Source organism: Panthera onca, chromosome C1, assembly GCF_046562875.1.
Source record: "Panthera onca isolate mPanOnc1 chromosome C1, mPanOnc1 haplotype 2, whole genome shotgun sequence".
In the NCBI taxonomy this organism is placed as follows: domain Eukaryota; kingdom Metazoa; phylum Chordata; class Mammalia; order Carnivora; family Felidae; genus Panthera; species Panthera onca.
In genome coordinates, this window is record NC_138346.1 from 192,734,799 (window position 1) to 192,749,727 (window position 14,929).

General features: G+C 52.7%; 1 long non-coding RNA gene across 1 annotated transcript; it reads left to right on the forward strand.

Moving 5' to 3' along the window:
- Positions 1–5,250: 5,250 nt before the first annotated feature.
- Positions 5,251–8,458, forward strand: LOC144617093 (uncharacterized). The gene is made up of 3 exons (XR_013557117.2): positions 5,251–5,496; positions 7,450–7,505; positions 8,233–8,458. It is a non-coding gene; the product is annotated as an uncharacterized LOC144617093 (long non-coding RNA).
- Positions 8,459–14,929: the final 6,471 nt, after the last annotated feature.

Here is a 14,929-nt window from a genome sequence, read left to right on the forward strand (position 1 = left end):
GTCAGTTAAGCCTCTGACTCTTGATTTTGGCTCAGGTCATGATCTCATGGTTTTGTGGGATCAAGCCCCACTTTGGGCTTTGTGCTGACAGTGCATGGCCTGCTTGGGATTCTCTGTCTCTGTCTCTCTCTCTGCCCTCCCCCGCTTGCTCTCTCTTTCTCCCTCCCTCTCTCTCTCTCAAAAATAAATAAATAAACTTAAAAAAAAGAAAATAGTGTCTTTCCTTTGATGACAACATTAAATGAGATAATCCGAGGATTAGTCAACTCTTAAAAGATTCTACAAAATACCATTCCAAGGACTCCGAGCGTAATAACGCATTTAACCCTCATAACAGCCCTGTGTGTTAGATACTATTATAATTCTCATTTGATAGAAGAGGAAACTTAGGGATTGAGTTGCTCAAGGTCTTTTAAAAAATTTTTTAAAAAATGTTTGTTTTTGAAGGAGAGACAAAGCGCGAGTCGGGGGCGGGGGGCAGAGAGCGAGGGAGACACAGAATCCGAAGCAGACTCCAGGCTCTGAGCCATCAGCACAGAGCCCGACGCGGGGCTCGAACTTATGAACTGTGAGATCATGACCTGAGCTGAAGTCGGACACTTAACCGACTGGAGTTGCTCAAGGTCTTAAACAGATACGGGTGATCTGGCCTCTGAACCCGGATCTTAACTGCTGCCCCCCTCTGCAGCAGGAAGCCAGGTCCTCAGGACATGGGAAGAGTGCAGTAAATGTCAGCACCTTACGCGGAAAACATCTACTTTCGGCAGCACTTGCCTAGGAAGCATCACAGCGGATGGCTGCTGTCACCATGTGACCCACGATAGACCCTTACTGGACCCAGCTGGAGATTTTCTGGTCTGTGAGCAAGTCCTCGGTGGAGTACCAGTTTTCATCCTCACATAACAGAACCGCTATCAGCTGCCTGTCCCTTTTCTGGCATAAAATCCCCTGGATTAGGGCGCCTGGGTGGCTCAGTCGGTTAAGCGGGGTAAGTGGTTAAGTGACAGACTTTGGCTCAGGTCATGATCTCATGGTTGGTAAGTTCACGAGCCCTACATCCGGCTCACTGCTGTCGGCGCAGGGCCCCTTTCCAATCCTCTGTCCCCCTCTCTCTGCCCCTCCTCTGCCTGCGCTCTCTCAAAACTAAATAAACATTAAAAAAAAAAGAAAAAGAAAACCCTGGATATTTTCTCTTTAGCAAACTGCTCGGTGAATATCTCCACTGGTGTATGGACCCTGTGTAGCTCACTAAAGCACTCAGGTTCGGTTTTGTTTATTTTTTATTATTCAATTTAACTCTGCTGCTTTTTGTGTTCCTCCTTGACAGTTCTCAATAAATGTTACCTATGATATAGGCACCTCGGTCTGCATATTTAAGTGTGCAAGAAATACCACGTTTTATTCCCTTAAAAAATTTTTTTTTAATGTTTTTGTATTTTTGAGAGAGAGAAAGAGCATGAGCAGGGGAGGGGCAGAGAGAGAGAGGGAGACACAGAATCTGAAGCAGACTCCAGGCTCTGAGCTGTCAGCACAGAACCTGATGCGGGGCTTGAACTCAGGAGCTATGAGATCATGACCTGAGCTGAAGTCGGACGCTTAACTAACTGAGCCACCCAGGCACCCATGTTTTATCCCCTTTTAAGCTAAGTTTGCTAACATCGAGCCCCCGCTGTTGTCCTCTGGGGAGCTGGGAAATTCAGCTTCAGCCACTTTTGGGGGGAAGCCAGGTGTGCATGGGCACATGAGGCAGGTGCCTGTGGGGGTTCCTGCACCCAAAGTGTTGGGAAGCTACAGGTCAAGCAGGGGCGGATAGGGGAGCAGCATGGCGGCGCATTAATGAGGGTGGCCCACTGAGAGGGCCGGGTAGACAGGAAGCAGTGAAGAGGAAGGCACCTGTCCTGCCTGCTAATGTGTGGCCTGGTGTTTCTCCCTGGGGACGTGTCCCCATCAGAAGCATCCTGCCCTCTGGCCTCCCAGAGCACTCCCTTCGGGTTCTGCCGGGACACTGCCCACAGCCTGTCTTGGGCTGTGGTGTGGACTCTATTTGACTCCATGCAGTTTGAGTCTATTCAATTCAACGTGGCTGGACTCCGTGCCAGGGGCTGAAGGTGAAAGAATGAGTCCATGAGACTTGACCCTGCAAGCAGTTTAGTGGGGCCACGACAGGTGGATGCATGGTGAAGACACGTGCTACCCTGATAGTAGGGGACAGATGGGAGCATCAGGGAAGGGTTTCTGACCCAGGCCAGCGAAGCCTTCCCGGAGAGGTGTGGTAGTCACAGCCGAAACCGAGGGGGGAAAGGGGAGAAGGCAGGCGAACATAAATCTGAGCAAAGGTGCCTGTGGAGGAGACGGGAGGGGACTTCTCTGGGGGCACAGAGACATATGAAGGACCTGGGGAATGGTAAGACTGGAGGCCAGGGTGATGGGCTGGCACTGGGTCATGCAGGGCTCTGGAGGCCTTTGGACTTCACCTGTAGGTCACATAGAGCCGTTAAAGGACAGTGACATGGTTATACGTCAGCCTTAAAAGAACATCTGGGGCGGTGCCTGGGGGGCTCAGTCGGTTGAGCATCCATCCGACTCTGGATTTTGGCTCTGGTCATGATCTCATGGTTCGTGTGTTCGAGCTCCACGTCAGGCTCGGCACTGGCAGGGTGGAGCCTGCTTGGGATTCTCTCTCTCTCTCTCTCTCTCTCTCTCTCTCTCTCTCTCTCCTCTGTGTCCCTCTCCAGCTCATGCTCTCTGTCTCTCAAAGTAAAAAAAAAAAAAAAAAAAAAAAAAAAGAACATCCAGTCTGGGGTGGGGAGGGTGGGTTTGAAGGCGTGCTGATAAATGTTTACCAATTAGCTCACTGGAAAAACGCCCTTTTGCCAATTTCTGTGGGGTAAATACTCCCACCGTGACTGGTTTCAGGCTGCTGATGTGATGTCACACACTGGAATGCACCCACTGCAGCGAGTGAACAAGCCAGCTCCTCTCATTTCCCTCTATCTCCCCCTATCCTCCCTTCCCTGCCTTCACCCAGTACCCACCCCCCCCTCACCCTGCCCCTCCTCCGAGCACAGCCCTGCACAGAGTTGGCACCAAGGCCCAGAAATACTCTGGAGGGATAAGCAAGGCAGAAGAACCCTCAGGAGCGTCCCACCCCGTTTTCTGGAGGAATCCTTAAGAACCAGCACTAGGGAGGAGGTCAGAGGCAGGAAAGGGTGCCCCATGTGATCAGATTTCAGGGCTGAGGACGGGAGGAGAGCACACTGGGATGGGAGGCTGATGAGCTGATGATAATAATTATGACAATTATGCAAAATACACAAATAATAATTACAGAAAATCATGATTATTATTTGTGGGTGTGAGATGTCTCCAGCTTTTTGGAACTGCACAGAAACATCAGATGCCCCTTTTCTCGTGGGTGTGTGAGTGTCACAGCCAGGCTCCGGGCTGTGTGGCAGGAGCCGGGGTTTACACCCCTCTCCAGACAGCTGTCTTCTGCCCCAGGATCTTGGTGAGATCCAGCCTTCCTCACTTAGTGCCAGGCCCTCAAGTTCAGGAAAAGCAGCCCCTCACCCCTTCTGGTTCCCATCTCAGAACCTTAGCAAGAACACAGTCATGGGTTGGGGGTGAACCAGGAGAGGGCAATGGCTAACCTAGGGGTGGAATTCAAAGGCTCTGGGGCCGTGTCTCTCCTATGAACTGATTTCCTGGTTCATGGCAGATTGGATACCAGACTCAAATGGGGTCAATCGGATTCTCTATTCTGGAAATTTAGCCCTGGGACTGGGAGAAGGCGGAGTTGGGATCTCCAACCGGGAAGCTGGGAGTGGGCCTATCCAGGGACCAAGCGGACTGCAGAGAAAGGACTGGTTCCCTGTGCCCTTCTGCACCCCACTTCTTGTCCTCGCCCAGGAAATTCCCTGCATCTTTGTATTTTATTTATTTTTTTCATTTAAATTTTAGTTAACAGGGCAATGTTGGTTTCAGTGCATCCCTGGAATAAAAGCCAGCCCCAACCCTGCCGGCTTGAGGGGCTTTCTGTTACTTGTAGCCAAGAATCTAAGCAGGGCTGTACTGCGAAGAGCTGTGAATGTTTCGGTTTTCTGGATCAGCGGTCCACTCAAGCTAGCTCACACAAGGCCCTACTGGCATCATAAGGGCCCTCTTATGGAGATCCAATAAGAGGCGCTGTCACAGGGCTGGGAAGCCAAGGCTGATTGGATTTAAGATGGCACCAGGACCGCTGCAGCTGGAAGAAGTCCATTAACTGTTAACATGACCCGGCGTCCAGCTTCTTCTGCATTTTCTGTCCTCTTTTTCCTTCTAGTACAAACTCCTGAGAGAAGAAAGCTGATTGGTTCAGCTGATGCCCATGGTCTCCGGGTAGAACTTTTTGTGTCAGGCCATGTGATAGGCTATCATGTAGCCTATGGCCGGGCTGCTTTTGTGTCCGGTGCTTATCTGCGGTCCAATCAGATGTCAGCTCTGAAGCTTTGGGCAGGGAGGATTCTAAGGGAAGTTGGGTGCGCGGTGGCGAAGTTGTCTTGTGCGAGTGCGAGGCTTGGTGCTTAATTCGGTAGGCGGTGGCGAGCCCTGGGAGATGCCTGAGGATGCGATTGGGTCAGAGCTGGGATTTGGGACGATAAATCTGGCCACAGGCAAGAGAATGATTGGAGGCCGAGAGGGGAGGCAGGGAGACCAGGCAATTGCTGCTGCCTTAGCCCAGAGAGGGCTGGTGGTGAGCTGGCCTGGACTAGGGTGGGCGGCTGAGGCGGCTAGGGTGCCAGGTTTGTTTTTAGAATTTTTTTTGCTGTTTATTTCATTTTTTTGAGAGGGGGAGGGGCATGCACACACGTGCACGTGCACACATACAGAATTCAAAGCAGGCTCCGCTGTCGGCACAGAGCCTGACACGGGGCTCAAACCCACGAACTGTGAGGTCATGACCTGAGCCGAAGTCGGATGCTTAACCGACTGAGCCACCCAGGTGCCCCATGGGGTGCCGAGTTTAAGAAGGCGCTCACTCCGGGGGTCAGCACTTACAGGGACCTGTGCGTGTCTCCTTCAATTTGCCTCACTCACCTCATCTGAGTCCTGGCTGGGGGCGGGGCGGGGGGGGGCGGGGAGGAGAAGGCAGCCGAATTTATGACTCTGTAAGTGATGGGTTGCAGGTGGTGGGGGAGTGGGTGGATGCGGAGGCTTGTGGCATGATGGCCCAGAGCAGGGAGAGGCCAGGCCTGGGGTTGGGGAAGCAGGAGGAGAGGAGGGAGGGGCAGGTTTATGGAGGGGGCTGGTAAGCTCACTCTGGGGTATGCCTAGTTTCAGGGGCCTGCAGGACACTGAGGGCGAGATTTTCTAGGAGAGAGACGTGGGTCTGAAGCATGGAGGGGAGTCAGAGGGGGAGAGATGACCTTGATACAGTCAAGCACAGAGTTGGTCATGGGGTACCACGAGCACCGGCACAGTGCCTCCCACGGAGCACGGACTCGGAAATGTTCGGTAAGCAATGCTTGAAGCCTAGGGGCGGACCCGGTCCCCCCAGGGGGTGTTGCAGGGAGGCATGGGTCTCTAGTGGTGAAATTTCAGACATTTCCCAGTATTCTCTGGGCCACGGATGGGGGAAGATTCTTTTGGGGCCCTTTAGATGACCCTGTGCCCATATTCTTGTGTCTGCCTTGTCCTCAAGGATGCCTGGTTGAAGGGTCGAGGCCAAGGATCACGGGACCTCCTCCTCCTCCTCCTCTGACTGTCAAGGTCCCTGCTCTCCTAAGAAGTGGCTTCTGGGTAACCACTCAGAGATCATGCCTGGTTATTAGTGGAACCGAGAGTGTAAATCTCCATACCCGAATGGAGTCTGAAAGATGACCTCACGGTCACGGATTCACTTGAGCTATTTCCTCATGAAGGAGAATGGGCAGGGTTCATTCAGGTCCCCCTTTTACAGGTGAAGCCGCTGAGGGTTGGGGAGGTAAAGTGACTAGCCGAGAGCCACCCAGCTGAGCAGGGAAGGCTGGGTTGGAATTCAGATCTACCTAAAAAAAATGCAGTTGGGGCGCCTGGGTGGCTCAGTCTGTCAAGCATTGGACTCCAGCTCAGGTCATGATCTCACGGTTCGTAGGATCGAGCCCTGTGTCGGGCTCTGCTCTGGCAGTGCGGAGCCTGCTTGGGATCCTCTCTCTTCCCCCACCTCTCCCTGCCCCTCCCCGGATCTCTCTCTTAAAATAAACTTTTAGGAAAAAAAAAATACAATCTCCCGAACCCAGAGGTCATCATGTACTCTAGGCTTTCCTTAGATATATGATAATAAGGTGACATCAGAGTTATATAAATGGCTGATATTTATTAAGAACTTACGTGCTGGGTACTGTATTTTCTATTTAAACCTCACAACAACTTTATGAGGTAGGTACTATCATTTGTCTATTGGCAAGAGTGAGAAAGACCGTGAACATCCAGTGCTGGCCGTGGTGTGGGAAGAGGGCTCTGGTGTACATCACCCCGAGCAAGAATTGCTACAAATGTTAAGGAACAAAATCAGCAGTAGCAATTAAAATTTAAAATACATTCACCCTCTGATTCACAAGTCCCTCTTTTGGGAATCCGCCCTGTGGGAGTAACAGCCTCAGAACATAGAGATACATGTACAAAGACATAAATTCCAGCATGGTTTGTAGTGATGGATTGAAACCATTGAATACCCATCGAGAGGGAAGTGGTTAACTGAAGCCTGGCTCAGCTCCTCGGTGGCCACAGTGGGCAGGGAGGAGGGGAGCTCTGTCTACACATGCTGACCTAGAGGGTTGTCCGAGTTGTCCTGAGTGAACAAAACAAGTGTGGAGTCATGTGAATCCTATTTAAAAAAAATTTTTTTTAATGTTTATTTTTGAGAGACAGAGAGAGATAGAGCATGAGCAGGGGAGGAGAGAGAAAGAGGGAGACACAGAATCTGAAACAGGATCCAGGCTCTGAGCTGTCAGCACAGAGCCTGACTCGGGGCTCAAACTCACGAACCATGAAATCATGACTTGAACCGAAGTCGGATGCTTAACCAACTGAGCCACCCAGGCGCCCCAAATCCTATTTTTTTTAATTAAACACATAAGTGAACTGGGTACTAAGGAGGACACTTGTTGGGATGAGCGCTGGGTGTTAAATGTCAGTGGTGAGTCACTGAATTCTACTCCTGAAACCAATACTACATTATATGTAAACTAACTAGAATTTAAATAAAAACTTGAAGCAAAACAAAACAAAGGAAAAAAACCCCCACAAAACACATAAGTAGAAAGGAATAAAAAGGAAAACATAAAAGGTCACACATGTGATTTGCGTGTTTGTATGGGCCTAGAAAATTCTATGAAAGAATATGCACCCTCTGTTGTGACCTCAGGGAAGGAGATTGAAGGCAGAGAGGGGGAGAAATGAACTTTTATACCCTTCTGTGTTACACAGTTGTTGCCTGTGAGAGTCCTGTCACTGGTGGCTTCATAGAGGTGATGGCGTTTGAGGTGAGTATTTTATTTTATTTTTTTAAAGTTTATCTATTTTGAGAGACTGAGACAGAGGGAGTACGGGGTAGGGACAGAGAGAGAGGGAGAGAGAGAATCCCAAGCAGGCTCTGATAATAGCACAGAGCCTGACAGAAGGCTTGAACCCGTGAACCGCCTTGAACCCATGAACCGCGAAATCGTGACCTGAGCCAAAATCAAGAGTCAGAAGCTTAACCGAATGAGCCACCCAGGCGCCCCTTGAGGTGAGTCTTAAAGGGTGAATGCAGTTTGCCAGACAGTGGGGTTGGGAGGGGCTAGCATGTTTGGGCGGAGGCGCAGATGCGGAAGAGGGTGGGGAAAGTGCAGTGGTCTCCTGTGACTGCACCCCTCCTGCTGCGCACCCCGAGTCTCTCTGAAGAGGGGTGCTCTGAATGGTATACGGGCAGCACCTGGGGCACCGTGGGCCTTACCTCCTGCTCCCGTGCAGTGGACCGTCTGATTCTTGCCATATGTTGGGACATGGGTTCAGAATCGCGTGTGGCACATGGTTAGTTACAAAGGATGAAGCGGGGGTGAGGGTGAGGGTGGCAGGGTACGTGGGTGGGGGCGCTCCTTGTGTATTCCTTCTCCTCTCCTTTAACTCTCTTTGTTTTCTCCCCTAACCCGCTCTCCCTTCTCCCTCCTGTCTCCCATTCCCTTTGCCCTCTCTTGCTCTCTCTTAAATTCCCTGTGCCTCCCCCCACAGGCACCTGCAGGGAGAGGGCCACAGCTGAGTGAGTGTCTTACAGTTGGCTGGATGTGCCACGATCCTCCTCAGTCCCTCTGGTATGTCCCTGATCCGGGCGATTCAGGCAAGGCCACAGCCTGTGATGGCAGACCAACTCGGATTCCAAGTCCGGCTTTTCCACTTACTGGCTGTGTGACCTCAGGCAAGTGGCTTAGCGTCTCTGAGCTGCGGCTTCTTCATCTGTACGGCGTGCATACTGATCCTTCTCTCACAAGGCTGTCGTGAAGATTCAGCGAGGCAGTGTTTACAGCTAGAATTTTCTTCCCACCTCGTTCTGGAGGGGTTTCTGGCACAGGCTATGAACCTCTGCTGTCTCTTTTGTTTTGAGGGGCTTCCTTCTCGCCTACGCCTGGAACTTGAATTGCGGATCCTCTGCCGCTCCTATCTGGTTCTCTGCAATGTTACGGGGCCCCGCTTGCCCTCTCTCTCTCCCAAACCCGAAGACGCAAGTGAAGGGAAGCGAGTCCAGACTGCAGAGTCCACCTGGGAGAGGAGGGCCGTGGGGTCGGTGTGGCCGTGGCCGGCTCCCTGGGATGGTTGGAAGAGGCGGCTGCAGGTGGCTTGGGGGGCAGACTGCAGAGGCTGTGAAGCTCCCCCTGCTCCCTGCCCAGCACCTGCCGGAGTCCCTCCCTGGCTCCGTGTGTCTGTGTGGGAGACTCTGGGAGGGGCCCGTTAGCCGTGATGGAAAGAGCACTGAGTTATTAATGCTGTTTGCAGTTGTGAGCTCCACTAGGACCATAATCGTGTGCGTCGTAATAATGTGTGTAATGAGAGCTCTAGCAATGAATTAATAGGTCAGTGGTGATTTGAGTGACCATGGTTAAGTGAGCGACAGCGCGATTCTGTGTTAGCAGACCTGGACTCGGCCTGGCATCGAGTCGGCTGTGTGAGGGCAGGAGAGGGTCCCGGACTAAGAGGCGGCCCTGGACTGGGGAGCCCTGGATGTGTGTCTCCGCTCAGTATCTTCAGGGCCGTGTGGTTTGGTGCCGTCATGTGGCCTCTCCGAGCCTCAGCTTTCTCGTCTATAAACTGGAGATGATAATTATCCAGTCCTCCAGAGCTGTGAGGATGAAGCGAGATAATGCACCTGAGGGAGGCGACACCTGTCTCTGGCTTCCTCTCCCCAGCTGTGTGGGGCGCGCTTCTGCTTCCAGCCATGCCATGCGCACCCCTGCTGGACGCCCTTCGCCCTGGCCGTTCCCTCGGCTGTGGCTCGCTCCCTTCCCAGGTATTCGAACGGCTGGCTCGCCTCTCTTTCCGGCAGGTCTCTGCTCAAATGTCGCCTCCTCTGCGAGGCCTTTGCTGATGCCCTCACCTGAAACAGTACCCTCCCCGCCCTGTGTCTGCTTTATTTTTATTCGCAGCTCCTGACATTTTATATACGTAGCGGTTTATTCCGTTATCATCTGTCTCTTCCTCTAGACTCGCAGTGTCACAAGCACGGGGACCGTTTTTGTTCAGTGTGGACTCGTCAGTGCCCCGAATAACACCAGCTTATAGGAGGCACGCGGGAAGTGTTGAATGCATAAACGAAGGAATAGTCGCTGTGACGGGTACGGGGTACGGTGCGCTCGGTAAATGGCAAGCGGGTTCAAACTGTGTGAGCAAATGAATAGGCACCGACGTAGCAGAGAAACTTTGTGGCGGACCTTCCCTCTCCAAGGGCTGCCTTGTCATAGGAAATGTCCGAGCATCCGGTTTTCTGCCTGAGTCCCCTCCCGTGCCACCTCCCCTGTCCCCGAGAGGGAGAACCACAAAGCGGGTAGTGATCTTGGACAAGGCTTCCAACCACACCGCTGAGAGCGATAAGCCAGACCCGGAGTGTTGTGCGTCAGGACAAGGATTGAGGTTTCTGTGCTAAGCAGTCATGAGCAGGGGTCTTAGGGATCCTTGGGGCGGACTCCTGGATTCCATCTAGAACATCTCCAAAAGCGTCGTGTGCTCATGAGTGTGTTGTGCAGTGTGTGCTTCTGTGTGACTGTGACAAATCATTGTGAGTATGCCGGGGTGTGTGTGTGTGTGTGTGTGTGTGTGTGTGAATCTGGATCCCATGTGGGCTTACTTTTATGTGTTGAGTGTATAATTTTTAACTTTATCATTTATTTTTGTGCAAAAGAGTGTGAGCAGGGGAGGGGCAGAGAGAGAGGGGAGGGGGAGAATCTCAAGCAGGCTCCGCACTGTCAGCACAGTACCCGAGGTGGGGCTCGAACTCACAAAACCATGAGACCATGACCTGAGCCGAAACCAAGATTCGGACGCTGAACCGACTGAGCCACCCGGGCTCCCCGTTGGGTGTATAATCACCGCGTGTGTGCTGCACACGTGTGTGCTGGTTGCAGACGTGTGTGGTGGGGATGCCAGAGGGTGACATGTGTGAGTGTGTGTGTGTGAGTTTGCCGTGTTCCTTTGCTTGAGGGGTGTGTGTGAGTGAGGGGCTTTAAATGTGTTTTATGTGTATATTCTAGTCCCCAGGACGTGCACGCATGGGTCGTGGGCGGCCGGTCATTGCATGAGGGTGTGGTGATGAACTAATCAAGGGTGTCTGTGGCCTGGTGCAGTTTGTCTGTACAGCGTCCCCCTTGAGACTTTTGCTGCCGAAGATACCAGTTGTGTCATTTTGCTTGTGTTTGCGTGACAAGATATCCCGACACGGAGCCATGGAGAGAGATGTGGGTCTCTTGGGAAGATTTCTGCTGATTGCCGCTGTTTCGGTAGAAACACAATTATTTCATAAGGCCGGCTGACAGTGTTGGAAATAGCCGAGTGCAGAGCTGGAGCGACAGGGACCACATCCTATTTGATACTAATTGGTTTGATGATGATAATTGTTGCATTGCAGACGGTGTGACTATCTCCTAATTTAATATAATCAATAAGGTAACAACGGCTCAATGCAAATGAGATGCTGGGAATCGTGGGGCCATTTGTAAGTCGTGTTCTTAATGCATTTTCCTAATTAGCTGTAGCAGGGCTCTCCTACCCCGGAGTGTGGGAGAAGTGATCGTTGTGATGCCATACTTCCTCCAGACCTTTGCTTTCAGAGAGGCTCAGGAGCGGCTTATCCTGAGGCTCCCAGGAACCGCAAACACTTTCTGGGCATCAGCTGACATGGAGACGGTGTGTGGGGGTGACGGTTCAACAGGACACCTGTCTTCCGATTCACGACACCCCCAGCTGGAGCCTCTGCAGTTTCGCTGTCTCTTCGGTCTGATGGGGAGCTGATGGGGAGGTGCTCCAGGGCAGGGACTGGGCTCCTCCTATCAGACTGTCTCTCCATCATGCAGAGACCTGACTCTCTCTCCCTGAGTCTAGGCTCCCAATGCTGTTGCTGGGGTTTTATGCATTCCACCAGGGCCTTGCCAAGGTATGGGGGCGGGGAGGGGGCTCTCTTGCACCAAATTAGCGTCCCCCTCCAGAGCAGAGCTCCGATTCTGCTCTCAGCCTGGTGCCTGCTCCGGCTCTTGGTTCAGACCCTGGCTGTGTGTACACGTGTGTGTGTGTCTGTCGTGGTGTGCCACAGATGGTGAGGCAGGAATGCAGCCTGCCACAGGGCGTGGCTTACTCTAGTGCTTTGGAAGAGACTCTGGATCCAGACCACTGGGTTCAGTCCTGAGCACCACCACTCTACAGCCGTGTGACCTTGGACAAGTCACTTGAGCTCTGTGCCTCGGCTTCCTCATTCTATAAATGAAGGAAGTAATGGTCCCTACTCGTAAGTCTCTAGTGAGATTTAAGTGGCTCGATATTTTAAGTCATTTTAATATGTGTTAGAATAAAATAAATGTTTCGCGTCTCATTCGCCACATTCCGGTGTTCACTAGCCACATGTGGCTCGTGGCTAGAGTATTGGACAGAGCAGACGTCACGTGTCATTTCCGTACCATTTCCATCAGCACAAAAAGCTCTGCGGGCCAGTGCTGCTGCAGACCTCTGACCCAAGGAGCTGAGCAGCTCCCGGGAACCCACCCGTACCCACACCTTGGTATGGGCGCACGCGGGTGTCTCCCCATTCTAGTTCAGTGCGTTGTGCAAACGTCTCTCCTGCCGGCCAAAAGAATCCAGCTCTGTGCCACCTCTTGTCACGGCCCCTGCACCTGACACCCAGGCCCAGGAGCCCCGGTGGTGGCAGCACCAGATGGCCTGGGAGTTACTAATGAGAGGCTGTGTATGTGTGCATGTGTGTCCATGCACGCGTGCCTTGGGGTCAGGTGCTGTGATCGTCATTTTGGAGCCTTCTTTGGAGAAGTAACAAATGGCAGCCTGACCCAGGAGTCTTCCAGTGGAGGCCCCTTCATAAATCAGTGTGAAAGGCTCCTAGCTCCCTGCTGAGTTGACCCATGGCCCCACAACCAAGTGACCCAAGGGCTGTGGGGTTGCTACGGCTTCACCTCCCCCCATCCGTGTCCCTGCTCTCTGGACCTCATGGATGGTGTGGAGCAGCCCCCATCTTGGCTTGTGTAACCAGTGGTCTGATCTGAAAGGACACCTGGCCGGCTCGGTCAGAAGAGTGTGTGACTCTTGATCTTGGGGTTGTGAGTTCGAGCCCCACGTTGGGTGTAGAGATTACTTAGATAAACAAATATTTTTTTAAAAAATGAAAGGAATCACCTTTTCACTTTAGGCCTCGATTTTCTCATCTGTAGTTGGAGGAAGAGAGGGAACGTTGCTCATCCTCAAAGCCCCTTAGAAAGGTAATATTTGAAATTTACAATCAGTTTCACCTTCTAGCCCAGAGGAGAGACCACAGGACTGTGGGTCCAGGATAATGGGAACACTGGAATCACCTTGTTACACATGCAGATTTCTGGGCCCCTTAGAGATCTGCTGCTCCAGGGTCTCTGCGATGATGCCTTTGCATTTCCCTAGTAATTAATTACTAAGCACCATAATGTTTGAGAACTTTTGGCCTGAGGGCACACGCTGTGTCTCCAGCGCCCCTGCTTGTGGAGAGGAGGTGGCTGGGGTACTGGGTATAGGGAGGGGGTTGAGTGAAGAGGCTGGTTCCTGGGCCCTAGTCCAAAGCCAAGTTCCAGACAGTTTGGCAAACTGGGAGTGAGATCTGGCTCGGAACAGAAGCTCAGACTAGAGATCTGATATGAGAGGCAGGTGACATCAGCAGCCTTCCTTTGAGGTGGTGGTGGTGGTGGTGGGGGGTGCTTTTCTGGGTTTCTGGAAACAAGATCTGGTCCTGTTGGAAGGGCCGGTAGTAACTAGGCCAGAGGGATGCGGTTCCAGTGGTGGTTAAAATGTACAGGCTTTGGAGCCACACAGAACTGGGTTCAGATCCTGACTTGGCAGCCCCTGCACCACATGACCTTAGGCAATGAGTTTAACCTCATCTGTAGAAAGGCGACAGTACCGTATGCCTCAAGGGGATTAAGTAAGACAGCGTGTGTGAGAGCCCCTGCACATAGAAATACTTACGCACTCTCCTTTCCCAGCCAGCTTCCAGAATCCTCCTCGACCAGGCTCAGAGTAATGTGGAGGCTGAGCTAGGGTTTGGGTAGGAACGACAGGAACCACCCCTTGCACCGTGTTCTGTCATTTCCCACACTTTCATGGCCATGATCCCATCACGGCCTTGTGGCAACCCTGATGGGAGAATGGAGGTTTGGAGAAATTTGGCAACTTGCTCAAGGTCATGTGCTGGGAACAGGAAAGGGGAGGGGTAGACACGTGTCCTGACTGTGACCCTTCTGTGCTGCGTTTCGCCACCTGATAGCTGCTGGTGACAAAGTGTTTCTGAACTTCCTAAAGGCAGTGTATTTGTGGGGCCAAGCAGGGTGGGGTAGCGCCCCAGGGAGCCTGCTGGGGAATTTCCACTTGGGCCAGGCGCCTGCGTAGCCGGCTGATGTGTGGGAGAATAGGTTTCTGTCGTCAGCAAAGCCTTGCTCTGCCATCAGTTTGGGGCACTCGGGGAGGACTGTGGGGGAGGGGGGGCGTTCTCCTGCCTCTGATCTCGCAGCCTCGTTTTCTGGGTGCTGGGCCAAGTCCCAGTGCCTCTCCCTGTGACGTATTTAGCACTCACAGCTCTGTTTTCAGGAATTGAGTGGAGAGCGAGGCTGCCAGGGTGTGAAAGGACTGGGTGCACGGACCGCAGGTACAGGCAGCAGCTAACGTAAGTGGCTGCACGGTTCTGGGCAGAGGAGTCAGCCCAGGCATGAAGTGGGGGCAGGCTGGCGGGGGGGAGTCACGGGCAGGCACGAAGCAGAGCTGGGCAGGCATCTGGCTCTGGCGTTGGCTGAGGTCAGACAGGACACGGTGTTGGCTGACCGCCTCAGGCAGAGGCCTCCAGAACAGTGGACAGCTCCATAGGCATTCTGGTGTTGGAGCCTCTGCAGACTTTTATCCCTGGACTCACTTCCTCCCCCACAGCTCTCTGCTTGTTAAAGGGGCCTTTGCAAACCGCCTCCTTAGCTTGCTTAGAAGGCCTCCAACGGCAATCTGGCTTGTTTTCAGAGGGATGCCTGTGATTTTGACCTGTCTGCGGGGGGAGGCGGGTTTCTGAAGGGGCTCACGTCCTTCAAGGCTGCACTTTATTGGTGGGTGATCCTTGTCGTCCTCTGGGGTCCGCACATGCTTAGTCTAGGGCCCAAGCCTGGCCAGACGCTCCGTGCGCTCCGAGTTAGAAGGACTCTGCCTGTCAGCCAGTCAC